The following is a 15,550-nucleotide window of genomic DNA, read 5'->3' as shown; positions in this document are numbered from 1 at the left end:
GATCCATTTTGAGTTAACTTTTGTGCATGGCGAGAGATATGGATTCAGATTCATTTTGGTGCAAATGGATTTCCAGTTTTCCCAGCACCATTTGTTGAAGATGCTATCCTTCCTCCATTGCATGCTTTTAGCCCCTTTATCAAAAATAAGATAGTTGTAGTTTTGTGGATTGGTTACTGTGTCCTCTATTCTGTACCATTGGTCCACCCTCCTGTTTTGGTACCAGTACCATGCTGTTTTTGTTACTATTGCTCTGTAGTATAGTTTGAAGTCTGGTATCCCTATACCGCCTGATTCACACTTCCTGCTTAGTATTGTTTTTGCTATTCTGGGTCTTTTATTATTCCATATGAATTTCATGATTCTTTTATCAATTTCTACAAGATATGCTGTTGGGATTTTGATTGGCATTGCATTGAACTTATATAGGACTTTTGGTAATATAGCCATTTTGATGATGTTAGTTCTGCCTATCCATGAGCAGGGTATATTTTTCCATCTTCTAAGGTCCTCTTCTATGTCTTTCTTTAGGGTTCTGTAATTTTCATTGTATAAGTCTTTCACCTCTTTTGTTAGGTTGATTCCCAAGTATTTTATTTTTTGGGAGGATATTGTGAATGGAGTAGTTGTCCTCATTTCCGTTTCAGAGGATTTGTCGCTGATATACAGGAATGCCTTTGATTTATGCGTGTTGATCTTATATCCTGCCACTTTGCTGAATTCATTTATTAGCTCTAATAGCATCTTTTAGACCCTTTTGGGTCTGCTAGGTATAGAATCATATCATCTGCAAATAGTGATAATTTAAGTTCTTCTTTTCCTATTTTTATGCCTTTAATTTCTTTCGTCTGCCTAATTGCTCTGGCCAGTGTTTCGAGGACTATGTTGAACAGAAGTGGTGAGAGAGGGCATCCCTGTGTTGTACCAGATCTTAGAGGGAATGCCTTCAATTTTTCTCCATTCAGAATGATGCTGGCCTGTGGCTTATCATAGATTGCTTTTACAATGTTGAGGTATGATCCAGTTATCCCTAATTTTTCTAGAGTTTTGAACATAAAGGGATGCTGTACTTTGTTGAAATCTTTTTCTGCATCTATCGAGATGATCATATGGTTCTTATTTTTAAGTCTATTGATGTGGTGGATAACATTTATTGATTTCCGTATATTGAACCAACCTTGCATACCAGGAATGAATCCTACTTGATCATGGTGTGTAATTTTTTTGATATGTATTTGAATCCGATTCGCCAGAATTTTATTGAGGATTTTTGCATCAAGGTTCATTAGAGATATTGGTCTGTAGTTTTCTTTCTTTGAGGTGTCTTTGTCTGGTTTCGGAATCAGGGTGATGTTGTCCTCGTAGAATGAATTTGGAAGTTCTCCCTCTTTTTCTATTTCATGAAATAGCTTGAAAAGTATTGGTGTTAGTTCCTCTTTAAAGGTTTTGTAAAACTCTGCTGTATACCCGTCCGGTCCTGGGCTTTACTTAGTTGGTAATCTTTTGATGGTTTCTTCTATTTCCTCTATTGTTATTGGTCTGTTTAGGTTGTCTATATCCTCCTGGCTCAATCTGGGCAGATCATAAGACTTAAGGAATTTATCTATGCCTTCACTATCTTCTATTTTATTGGAGTATAAGGATTCAAAATATTTTCTGATTATCTTCTGTATTTCTGAAGAATCTGTTGTGATATTGCCTTTTTCATCCCGTATGCTGGTAATTTGGGTTCTCTCTCTTCTTCTCTTTGTTAGCATGGCTAAGGGTCTGTCAATTTTATTTATTTTTTCAAAGAACCAACTTTTAGTTTTGTCAATTTTTTCAATTGTTTCTTTTGTTTCAATTTCATTAATTTCAGCTCTGATTTTAATTATTTCTTGCCTTCTACTTCTTTTGCTGTTGTTTTGCTCTTCTTTTTCTAGGATTTTGAGATGAAGTATGAGATCATTTATTTGTTGGTTTTTTCTTTTTTTGAGGAATGAACTCCAAGCAATGAATTTTCCTCTTAGAACTGCTTTCAGTGTGTCCCATAGGTTCCGATATGTAGTGTCTGTGTTTTCATTTAACTCTAGGAAGTTTTTAATTTCCTCCTTGATGTCTTCTAAAACCCATTGATCATTCAGCAACCTATTGTTCATTCTCCAATTGATGCTTGATTTTTCCTTCCTACTTTTATCATTGAATTTCAGTTTCATTCCATTGTGATCAGATAAGATGCATGGTGTTATCTCTACCCCTGTATATTGTATAAGAGTTGCCCTGTGACATAATATATGGTCTATTTTTGAGAAGGTTCCATGTGCTGCTGAGAAAAAAGTGTAACTACTTGATGTTGGGTGGTATAGTCTATATATGTCAATTAAGTCTAGATTGTTAATTGTATTATTGAGTTCTATAGTTTCCTTATTTAACTTTTGTTTGGAAGATCTGTCCAGTGGTGAGAGAGGTGTGTTGAAGTCTCCCATGATTATTGTATGGTGGTCTATTAGACTCTTAAACTTGAGAAGAGTTTGCTTGATGAATACAGCTGCACCATTATTTGGGGCATATATATTTATGATTGTTATGTCTTGTTGGTGTATGATTCCCTTGAGCAGTATGATGTGTCCTTCTTTATCCCTTTTGATTAACTTTGGTTTGAAATCTATTTTATTAGATATGAGTATGGACACTCCTGCTTGTTTCCGCAGTCCATATGAGTGGTATGATTTTTCCCAACCTTTCACCTTCAGTCTATGAATATCTTTTCCTATCAGATGCGTCTCCTGTAGGCAGCATATTGTTGGGTCTTGTTTTGTGATCCATTCTGCTAGCCTGTGTCTCTTGATTGGTGAGTTTAAGCCATTAACATTTAGGGTTATTATTGAGATATGGTTTGTTCTTCTAGCCATATTTATTTATTGATGTTACTAAACCTGGTTTGTTATCCTCTTTGACTACTTTCCCCCCTTTACTGTCCTACCTCCCATTGTTGGTTTTCAATGTTATTTTCCATTTCCTCTTCCTGTAATGTTTTGCCAAGGATTTTTTGAAGAGATGGTTTTCTAGCTGTGAATTCTTTTAACTTTTGTTTATCGTGGAAGGTTTCAATTTCATCTTCTCTCCTGAAGCTTAATTTCGCCGGATACACGATTCTTGGTTGGAACCCATTTTCTTTCAGTGTTTGAAATATTTTATTCCAGGATCTTCTAGCTTTCAAAGTCTGTGTCGAGAGATCAGCTGTTATCCTGATTGGTTTACCCCTAAATGTAATCTGCTTTCTTTCTCTTGCAGCTTTTAAAATTCTCTCCTTATTCTGTATGTTGGACATCTTCATTATTATGTGTCTAGGTGTGGATCTCTTATGATTTTGCACATTCGGCGTCCTGTAGGCTTCTAGGATTTGGGATTCTGTCTCATTCTTCAAGTCTGGGAAGTTTTCTCATATTATTTCACTGAATAGACTGTTTATTCCGTTGGTTTGGAGCTCTGTGCCTTCCTGTATCCCAATGACTCTTAAATTTGGTCTTTTGATATTGTCCCATATTTCTTGGATGTTCTGCTCATGGTTTCTTAGCAGATTTGCTGAGTTGTCTATGTTCTTTTCCAGTTGAAATACTTTGTCTTCATTGTCTGATGTTCTCTCTTCTAAGTGATCTACTCTGCTGGTAGTATTCTCAATTGAGTTTTTAAGTTGGTTTATTGTTTCTTGCATTTCTAGGATTTTTATTTGTTTGTTTTTTATTACCTCTATCTCCCTGTGAAATTGATCTTTTACTTCCTGGATTTGTTTTTTCAATGTGATCTTTCATTGTCTGATTTTGCTGTCTCATGTCTTCCTTGAGACTCCAGATAATCTGAAGCATGTATATCCTGAACTCTTTATCTGACATTCCATCAGTTGCAGCTGTTACCTCTTCTAATGTTGAGTTGACCTGCATTGCTTGTAGTCCTTTCTTTCCTTGTCTTTTCATACTGCTTGCGTTTCTTTCTGCTTGGTGCAACTGTTGTGTTTTTGAAATTTACCCCCTGGCCTGTCTTTCCAGTGGGCCGCAGGTATCTTTGCTCCCCCCTCTCCGGCACCTTGCCGCTCCCCAGTGCGGGCCACAGACTCCAGCCGCAGGGCGATTGCCTATCAGGGTATGCGCCCCTCCGTGCGGAGAAAAGGAACTCCCGCAGTCGAACTTTGCACGATGGAAATCTGACTGGAGCCCCTCGATTTTGCTGGAAATTGGTGGCGGCAGACTATGGGTTCGGGCGGGGCGGCCCAAGCCGCTCAGGGTGACCACCGCTTGCAAAAGCGATTGCTGGCTCCGCGACTTGACTTCTGCACCCGCCGCGGTGCCACCTGTGGAGCCGGTTAGCTGTGGCCATGTGGTTAGGGACCGGGATGGAGAAGCAGCTGCTCCCAGAGCGAGCGCTATGCCTTCCGGGGGAGCCCGGATGGCGGAGGCCGACTGCGGATTCGGGCGGGGTGGCCCAAGCCGCTCAGGGTAACCACCGCTTGCAAAAGCGATTGCTGGCTCCGGGACTTGACTTCTGCACCCGCCACAGTGCCACCTATGGAGCCGGTTAGCTGTGGCCGCGTGGTTAGGAACCGGACAGGTGGGGTGGCTGCTCGCAAAGCGAGAGCTAGGCCTCCTGGGGGAGCCCCTTGCCGGAGTGGCTAATGTCTGCGGACTAGACCTCTGTGCCCGAGTGGCCGCCCAAGATCCACTTCTCTGGGACAAACTGTCACTTCCAATAAACCTACCAGATCACGGCTGCTCTCCTCTAAAGGGAATTATGCTAGGAGTTCCTCTGTATGTAGGCTGCAGCTGTCCAGGTGGGTCTTTCTTATCCCGTTAAAGTGGAGACGTTGGAATCGCTGCTTCCTCGCCGGCCGCCATGTTGGATCTCCTGGAATTTGTATTCTCAATTCATTCTTTATGTTTGGAAATGTTTCCAATATTATTTCATTGAATAGATTGTTCATTCCTTTGGTTTGGACCTCTATACCTTCCTCTATCCCAATAACTCTTAAATTTGGTATTTTTATGCTGTCCCATATTTCTTGAATGTTCTGCTCATGGTTTCTTACCATTATCACAGTGTGGTCTGTGTTCTTTTCAAGATTATACATCTTATCTTCATTGTCTTATGTCCTATTTTCCAAGTGGTCTACTCTGTTGGTGATGCTTCATTTGAGCTTTTAATTTGGCTTGTTTAAAATCAACACCCATAAATCAAAGGCATTTCTGTATATCAGTGAGAAATTATCTGAGAGAGAAATGAGGAAAACTACCCCATGTACAATAAACTCAAAAAAAAATAAGATACTTGGGAATCAACTTAATGAAAGAGGTGAAAGATTTATACAATGAAAACTATAGAACCCTAAAGAAAGAAATCAAAGAAGGCCTTAGAAAATGGAAAGATCTACCTTGCCCTCGGATAGGCAGAATTAATATTATCAAAATGACCATACTACCAAAAGCACTATACAAATTTAATGCAATTCCAATCAAAATCCTAATGGCATTCCTCATAGAAATAGAAAAAGCAATCATGAAATTCATCTAAAAAAATAAGAGACCCAGAATACCTAAGGCAATTCTTAGCAGGAAGAGTGAAGCAGGTGGCATCACTATACTAGAACTTAAACTATACTACAGAGCAATAGTAACAAAAACAGCATGGTATTGGAGCCAAAACAGACTAGTAGACCAATGATACAGAATAGCGAACACAGAAAATAACCCACAAAATTATAATTATCTTATGTTAGATGAAGGTGCTAAAAACATGCATTGGAGAAATTATAGCCTCCACAACAAATGGTGCTGGGAAAACTGGAAATCCATAGGCAACAAAATGAAATTAAACCCCTATCTCTTACTAGGCACAAAATTCAAGACAAAGCATATCAAAGACCTAGGAATTAAACCAGAGACTCTGCTTCTAATAGAAGAAAAAGTAGGCCCTAATCTTTATCATGTGGGATTACACCCCAACTTCATTAATAGGACTCCTATAGCACAAGAATTAAAACCAAGAATCAATAAATGGGGTGGACTCAAACTAAAAGTCTCTTCTCAGCAAAAGAAGCAATCTGTGAGGTAATAAGAGAGCCTACATTTTGGGAGCCAAATTTTTCCCTTCACACATCAGATAGAGCACTAATCTCTATGGTATGTAAAGAACACAAAAAGCTAAACACCAAAAACACCCAAATAACACTATCAATAAATGGGCTACGGACCTGAACAGACACTTCTCAGAAGAAGATACAATCAAGCAACAAATATATGAAAAATGTTCATCATCTCTAGCAATTAGAGAAATGCAAATTAAAACTACTCTAAGATAACATCTTCCTCCAGTCAATAAGGCAACTATTATGAAGATAAACAACAATAAGTGTTGGCAAGTATGTGGGGGAAAAGGTACACTCATACATTGCTGTTGGGACTGCAAGTTGGTACAGCCAATATGGAAAGCAGTATGGAGATTCCTTGGAAATCTGGGAATGGAACCATCATTTGATCCAGTTATCCCTCTCCTTGGTCTATACAAAAAATACTTAAAAACAGCATATTTCAGGGACACAGCCACATAAATGCTTATAGCAACACAATTCAGGATAGCTAAACTCAACTCAGATGCCCTTCAGTGGATGAATGGATAAAAAAAAATGTGGCGTATATACACAATGGAATTTTACTCAGCAATATAAGAGAATAAAATCATAGCATTTGCAGGTAAATGGATGGCATTAGAGAAGATAATGCTAAGTGATGTTAGTCAATCCCCAAAAAACAAATGCTGAATGTTTTCTCTGATATAAGGAGGCTGGCTCATAGTGGGGTAGGGAGGGTGGAGTATGGGAGGAATAGATGAATTCTAGATAGGGAAGAGGGGAGGGAGGGAAAGGGAGAGGGCAGGGATTAGCAAGGATGGTGGAATGTGATAGACATCATTATCCAAAGTACATACATGAAGACACGAGTTTGTGTCAACATACTTTATATACAACCAGAGGTATGAAAAATTGTGCTGTATATGTGTAATAAGAATTGTAATGCATTCCACTGTCATTTATTTTTTTAAAAAAAAATAATAAAAAACAAAAAAGAAAAAAGAAATATATTAATAACACATTTGATTTTATCAGTCTGAAATATATTCCTCATATTTATTGAGACTTTTACAATGTGTTCTTATTGGATTATTTAATTTGATCCTCTTCACTCCTAAAATATACAAGGAAGAAAGTACTCAGTCTTAAAATCCGAATGATATTCAAGTAGTGCAGAAGTTACTGTGGTTGTAATGTGGAAGATAAGGAAGGCATGGCTAAATATTTGTGAATAATGTTAAGCAAAATGATAGAGAAAAAAATAACTATTGTGATACTTTCACTGATTTAAAATTATTACTACTTCAGTAAATACTGTCATATTCATCTATATCACTACTACTAGTACTAACATAAATGTAAGTCATTGCTTACTAAGTTCTAGTCACTTAAATTTTAGGTAGTTTCCATTGATTTTTTTTCTTTTTAATTAATAGATGAAGACATTTTTACTTAAAAATTAAAGTAATATATTTACAATACACTATTAACAGTGCTGCACAGAAATTCGTAGCCAACAACCAATTCAACCTGAGGTGGGTTAAATCAAGAATGTATAAGTGTTGGATACATGACTAAAATGCAAGACTCTCTTCTAAGTGCTTTCAAAATGTCATTTTCAAATAAAATATTAAATACTTAAATATTCATATGTCTCATGAGTGTACTAAGAATTTGATTTTTATAAATATATTTCTCTTATAAGAATGATAGCTATATTATATATATTTTAATCTAAGAAGGAAAACTTCATAGTGTTACAGTTCTATATTTTCATTTTTTTAAAATTACCTTAGCAATGCAATTAACAATTCCTGTAGTTGACATTTGTAATAGTTTTATCAAGAAAAAAGGGAGAAATAAAGAGTAAGAAAGATGACAAGGAAATATTCAAATACCTAACAAGCCAAAAAAATTAAGATTTGCAATTTGGAATATAAATGTAATTTGGTAACAGTGATTTCTTTTAAACTCAGGCAATTTGAATGAATATGTATATATAATAAAATATTGAAGCTTTCTTCTTTTAAAGTGTACCCAATACACAGATCTTTTCTATGCACTTTGTATTATCTTAAATCCCTTTACTACACTTTCCCATAGCTTTTCATAGGTTATGAAACTAAAATACATAGAATTATCTTCCATCCATCTTCTGTCTTCTTACATGACTTATATTACCTTCTATCTTCTGACATGACTTATTCATCTCCAAAAAGTAGAATAAAAAGCATTTCTTTTTGGTAGAAGAAAGAGATGATCCACAATAGGGTTGTGGATAAGACTCACACACTGAGCCTTATCCACAACCCTATTTTTTTAAAAATTTTGAGACAGGGCCTTGCTAAGGTTGCTTAGGGCCTCTCTAAATTACTCAAGCTGGATTTTGACTTGTGATCCTCCTGCCTCAGCCTCCCAAGCCACTGGGATTATAGGCCTGTGACATTGCACCCTGCCACCAGTCACTTTATTTATTTATTTTTTTCTTAAAGAGAGAGAGAGAATTTTTTTAGTTTTTGGTGGACACAACATCTTTATTTTATTTTTATATGGTGCTGAGGATCGAACCCAGGGGCCTGCACATGTCAGGTGAGCGCCTTACCTCTTGAGCCATATCCCATCCCCTACCAGTCATTTTATTAAACCATGAAAGGCCCTTACTTATTTTCCTAAATGTCTAAAAAGATGATAATATGAACTGGAATTCTGCTCAAAGACTCATGGGTTGAAGGTTTGGCCCCAAATGCTGTAATGTTCAGAGGTGGGGCTCTGTAGCAGTGGATAATTCAGGAGTGTTCTGACCTTGTTAGTGGATTTAACTAATGATGGGTTCTTGGTTAGTGACATTATTCTGGGTTGATGGAAACTATAAGAGGTGGGGCCTTGTGGGAGGAAGTAAGTCATTGGGGGTGTACCCTGGAAGGATACTTCTTTTCTCTGGTCCTTCCCTCCCTTCTTTATCCCTCCTTCCTGTCATAAAGTGAACAGATTTTCTCCACCCTTCTGCCATCATGATTTTCTTCCTTGTCTAAAGAAGTGGAGCCAGCCTATCATAGACAGAATCCTCTGAAACCATGAGCCAAAAACATAAGCCAAAAACATGTTTAATCTTTTATGTAGTTTTTTCACAGGTCTTTGGTCACCGCAATGAAAAGCTGACTAACACAACTATCTATATATTCTTTTTTATATCACTTTTAATTCTTATTTTTATCATATATTATGACAGTCATTAGACCTTCTAGAAAATTTATAAGTGATTATTAATAATCATCCTCAAACATTTGATTGATATTTTAAAGAAATTGCACTAATATTTTATCATTGAAATAAAATCTTCAATTATTTCATATAACAATATTTTAATGAAGAAATACTCTCTAAATGATTAAGTATCCATTATTAATTTTAAAAAGTATCTTCATTTTTAATTAGTTGAAGATATTTTGGCATCACTTGAAACTATTCTTATTAGTCTTATACTTTCTAAATCTTTTTATATTTGAGCAAAAAAGAATAAGCTCTGAATTAGATAAATGTTTAGTTTTATCTATTGTAGACATTTTCATCTTTACTAAGATAGTTTATGAAAAGATTTTTTCTATAAGTGTCATATTATGGCATCAACATTTTTTTGTTTCATAAATCACATTCCATAATATTACATGTTATTCATTAATGAAAAAGTTTGTCTTTAAGAAATTTGTATTTCCTTAATGATTCAAAAAAATGTGTATTGAAATAATCTAAAACTAAAGGCTTTTGTGGGAAAAGCTCTGACAAATTATCTCTAATTGTATTGTAATTATTAAATTATTAATAATCTAATAATTATAATAATGATAATTATTTATAATCTCTTATGAAAAAATAAGATGTCCAAAATCTTTTCACATTGTCATTACAGCCTCTTCTTAAAAATATCTTTTACTGTTTTGTTGCATACCATTTTTATATTTTTTATTGTTTAGTTTTTTTATGTTCCATTTATTTTAGAAAAATATTTTCCTGATTAGCTTAATTTAGCTTTTAAAATATTAGCACCTTTTAAAAATGTTTTTTCTTTAAGTTTCCTAAATATTTATTAATTTCTCATTAGTCGATTTTTTATTATATCTAGTTTTTAGCTTAGAATTAGGTAACTGTACATTTTGTGTGGTTAATTATTTAATTTTAATTCTTTATTATGATTAATTTGGTGTTCTGCTTCATTATTTTTATTTATTTACTCATTTTTTCTTAATTCTGGATGGCTTTTTTATGTGTCTAATCCATGTCACTGGTTTTGATTCCTCAGGATTATTCATGCTTCCAGTTGGCTTTAAAATCTGTATTTGTCTCATCCAAATCCATTTGATTTTACCCTCTTAATTTTTTGTAGCTCTTCTTTTTCTTTATTCTCTTTTAATGATCTTCTCCATATTTATAGACATCACACATCTCATTTAAGGCACCAAGCTGTTTACTTTTTTTTTCCAAATAGTTGTCTTTTGTAAACTGAATTGGTGCTTAGAACTGCTTTGCTTTTTCTTTGTTCTACAGTATGTTTTTAAAATATTCCTTATGCTAGCTCATTATGCACATCTACATGTGAATACAAAATGTCTTTTCTGACTACTCTTTCCAGCAATGAATGTGGATATTATACTTTCCCACATTTTGTCAGTAAGAAATTAAATGACTTTTTTAAGTGTCAGGCTATAAACCAATTACTGTTCCTATGTTCTCTTGATATTTGTTGGTGTCTTTTTATTACTTTATAAAGTAGTGATCATCTTTCTATTTTCATTCTCTGGTAAATAAATTTACATTCATTCAAGTGTCTCCTATTGAATAAATTTCCACAAACTCTCAAGATGCCCAGGTGTAATAATTATGTCCACAATTCTATAATACTTTTTTTAAAAAAAATACTACTCCCCAGTACATAAAATAAATAATCTATTTATGAGAACCAGGATGGACAGTTGGCCCTTTGAAGAATGAGCCCAATCAATATGCAAGGCCCCGTAGCATAGGCAGAAGCTCACTTGAATGGACTTTGTATAGGAATGTACAGTTCTGAAATGATGAGTATCAATCACCAAAGAAAATTATGTGGAGTCTAGCAGGAAACTGAAGAGAGCAGATACACTGAGGTGTTATGAAAGAAGAGCTGGAATTTAAAAGTCTAGATCTGGTGATTCTCCTTTATGTCTGGTATTATTCAGTCATGAAGGACTGTCAGAATTGTTAAAGTTTCCCTCATTCTGCAAATATTCTGCTTCACAAATATAACTCTTTAAATAAAATTGATAGTCCCTTCTTCCATCAGTTTTCCTAGTTAAGGGCAAGAAAAAACTTTTCTTGTTATTTAACTTCATGTTCTGAGTGTAGAACAGAATAGACAAAGGGCTTGGGGACTTTGGGAAGAGCAGGAGATTAGGTATCATCACTTTACCTTCACTCCATTGCATTATGAATTGCTGTGGTGGAAATAATAGAAACAGATCTGCTATTTATAAATATATAATATATGAACATTACTTGTTAAAGTTAAATTAATTATTAACAACAATATTTTAAAATAATATTTTGACAGGGATTGCAAATGCACCACCTTGTGAACTGTGGAGAAGGTTTTTCAGTTTTCATAACTATTTTAATTAGAATTATTATAATGGAGTTAACTCCTAAAAGAATTAGAAGTGAAATCTTGCCAACACTGCATCAATCATGATTTCAACTTTAAGCCTGTAAAATTCTCTTTAAAATATATAACAATGAGAATTTTTAGCTGTAGGGTTGAAAATGAACTCTGGCTGCTAAGTCATACAGCTTAAATTAAGAACAAGGTTTAACCATAATTAGCAAATTCTAGATTTGTTTCAAAGCTATTTTTCATTACTCAAAGAAAGAACCATTCTATGGTTGTTCTCTATTTTCCTAACCAGATTGATTGCACAATTATTCTGCCCTTCACTTGACTGAATTCTTATAGTCACTGAACAACCCAGAAAAAACAACCTAGCTATTAGCATTCCAAGTACTTTCACTTAAACCTTTATGTAGATTATAATAAAAAATTGGAAAAACGTTTTCAATGTTTATGCACTATTGATCTTCATAATTTAACATTGTATGTTTGATGTCATTCAAGACAATACAAATTGAAAAAGAGGGGAATGAGACATAATCCATGTTTCACAATACATGTTTTAGAGAGAGAGGAAAGCATGTAATAAATAAGTACAAATCAGAGTTGTATGTTCTAGAATAAAAAGGTCAAATTTAGCATTTGAACAGAGTAAAGGATAAATAAATACGACTATGAAGTGGACAAAGGCATCATGATAGAATTGAAATGAGACTTAATTGAAAGGAACATGCCCAGTGGTTCCTGGAAGACACAGATGGTGGAAACATTGAGTGAACTGGCAGATTAGTGACCAGAAAAATTACTGATCATTGCATAGAAAAACTATGAGTAGTGTTCCAAATAGAGCAGACATCTGAGGTAGCCACAAGCAGATTCTTCACATGTAGAACCTTTCATCAGTGTCCTAAAAATATTCCTTCCCAACAATGGCAGAAATCACTTTCTTCAGATGTATATATGATATAAAATTCAAAGTATTTTTCTCATTATTAAATTGACTTACCTGTATGGAAACAATGTAATCTGTATTAATTCTCTGCAAAATGGATTATTCTTATGAGACCCCCATTTTACTTTTGACTTTAAAATTGCCTCAAAAATTTCATTGTTAAAAATCTTCTTTATTGGGCTGGGGAGGTGGCTCAAGCGGTAATGGGCTCACCTGGCATGCATGGGGCGCTGGGTTCGATCCTCAGCACCACATAAAAATAAAGATATTGTGTCCACTGAAAACTAAAAAAAATAAAATATTAAAAAACTCTCTCTCTCTTAAAAAATCTTCTTTATTAAAAAAAATCTTCTTTATTATGTTTTTTAAATCACTAAATATTAAGTGCCCAATTTTCTTCTGCTTATTAACAGATAATTAAATAGGGCATTAGAATTTAAATATAATTTGTCTATGTGTGGTGATTTTATAGTTTTATAAATACTAAAACCAACTTTTGATAATTTTTCCTTTAAGTACCATCATATTCACTCTTTAAATTTACAACAAAAACAATGGGTTATTAGAGGTTGGATTCTTATATCTAGCCTGCTCCAGACTTAAATCATAGGTATTAATACTTTTGCTAAAATCTAAAGGCATGAGTGTACATGTGATAAAAATCATAACCTGGATACCAAATGGACTATATATTTCTAATTACATAATGCTATTTGCCTTTTAATATGTGCATTATTCATTTTTGTCCTAACTTACATATTTATCTCAATTAAGGATATTTGAAGTTCTTTTATGTATGTGCCTTGGTTTCCTGCTGTTTTTACTAAGCCAGGTGTAAGAGAAACCTTATGTGATCCTTATATCTCTGGCTATGTCTCTTTCATCTATCATGTAAGGAGAACTAATATAAGGAAGTTTGAGAGACGGGACTATTCTCTAGAGTCCTTTTCTTGGGCATAGTGTTGGTTCATGATTTCAGCTGGTTATTTTAAAAATGATCTTTAAATACAGTTGATTCTCATTATCTAGAGAATATATATTTTTGGACTTGCCCATCATCTAAGATTAAATTACTACCCCAAACTCAACAGTCAAAGGCTTTTAAATACATGTATAAGGTGGCAAAAATCTTGAGTCACCTGAAATGTTTGTTCATAGCTGGGGTGGAACAAAGCAATACAATGTTTTTCATTTAAACTTTCATGTTATGAGTGAGTATCATTTTTACTCTATTTCATGACATGTTTTTCAAGCTTTTCTGTTTTTGTCTATGAGTTTGCTCTTTAAAATAGCTGCCAATTGTCATGCTGAAGAGCAGTTTACCATTCCTAAGAAGAGGTTGTGAAGTGCCCTGTGAAGAGAATACATGTTATAAGCTCCACAAAAGCCTGACTACAGTAGTGTTGGTTGTGAGTTCATGCTAACAAATCAACATCATTTTACATCCTCAGAAAGGAAAAAAAAATACACTCATCTTTACTTGAGAATATCCGAAAACATACTTTATTGCATGTTGAAACTATGAAAAAGATGGAAAAGCAACAAAAATTCACATTCATGAGATGACAACCAATACAATAAGTATAGTAGACAGCACTCTTGTGAGGCTGAGAACCAAAGAAATTTGTGGTCATGCTACCCAGGCTGAGGAAAATGTGAAACCTCATTCTTCTAATACTTATTTGTAAATTTTTTTTGTATGTTGTTATTTTTAAGAAATATATTTTAAATGGCATTTCTTTTATATATATATAGCAAGACTTTGTTTAGTTACTGAAAATGTGTGTATATATATATATATATGTATATATATATATAAAACAAGACTTTGTTTAGTTACTGAAAAATGTGTGTGTATATATATATATATATATATATATATATATATATACCAAGACTTTGTTTAGTTACTGAAAATGTGATTGGAAGTTCACAAAAAGCTAGTCTTATATTTCCTTTAAGAACAATGGTCCTGCATTCACTAATTCAGTATTTGCAGCAACTTTATAAAACATAAGTATTGTAAATAAATATAAAAATAAAATAATTAAATTATCCCCGGTATATAAATATGGTTAATCATTTTGGTGGTCAGAAAAATTCTATCTTATTTACAGTCTCTTTGCTACTACTCCTTTATTTAATTACTAATTAAATATGAGAATAGTCAAAGTCATATAATTAAAAAAAAAAACACCAGATATGAAATCAAGAGAAATTGGGCCTTATAATATTCTGTTTTTAAGAAACATTGTGTGTCTTGTAATCAAGAGAAAACATACTTCCTCAAATACACTAATGTATTATGGTACTTATTGTTGATACATGAGAAGATTTGTCTGCTTAATAGATTATTTCACAATTCAGGAAGTTAAGAAAATATTATAATTTAAAAATGACAAACTAAATAATCTAAAATTAATAGCAACTGTGTATAGGGGGAAAATCATAATCCTTCTATACTCTCACAACACAAAACAATTCAGTGATCCTAGATATCTGGGGGTATTTTCTCACACACCTAACAATCAATTCTGCAGTGGATACCAGTTAGCTGTCCTCTAATTCAATTCCATTTTAACACTATCTGAGGGTAGTGTCAGATCCCACAGGTTGAAGTGTCAATACTGTAATTCTGCTATCATCGTAGATACCACTAGCAAGTGATAGATGGTGCCTCTGTCTGATCAGCTATAAATTGGAATTCCCTCTATGCTTTCATTAATTTGCTAGGTTAATTCAGAGAACTCAAGGAAACATTTAGGTTTACTGGTTTATCATAAACGATATTACAAAGACTACAAACAGCCAGATCCAAGAGCTAGAACAAGGTATGGGAGAAAGGCCAAGTTTGGGGCCTAGTTTC

This window comes from Urocitellus parryii, chromosome 10, assembly GCF_045843805.1.
Source record: "Urocitellus parryii isolate mUroPar1 chromosome 10, mUroPar1.hap1, whole genome shotgun sequence".
NCBI lineage: Eukaryota > Metazoa > Chordata > Mammalia > Rodentia > Sciuridae > Urocitellus > Urocitellus parryii.
Note: the sequence above shows the minus strand (reverse complement) of the source record.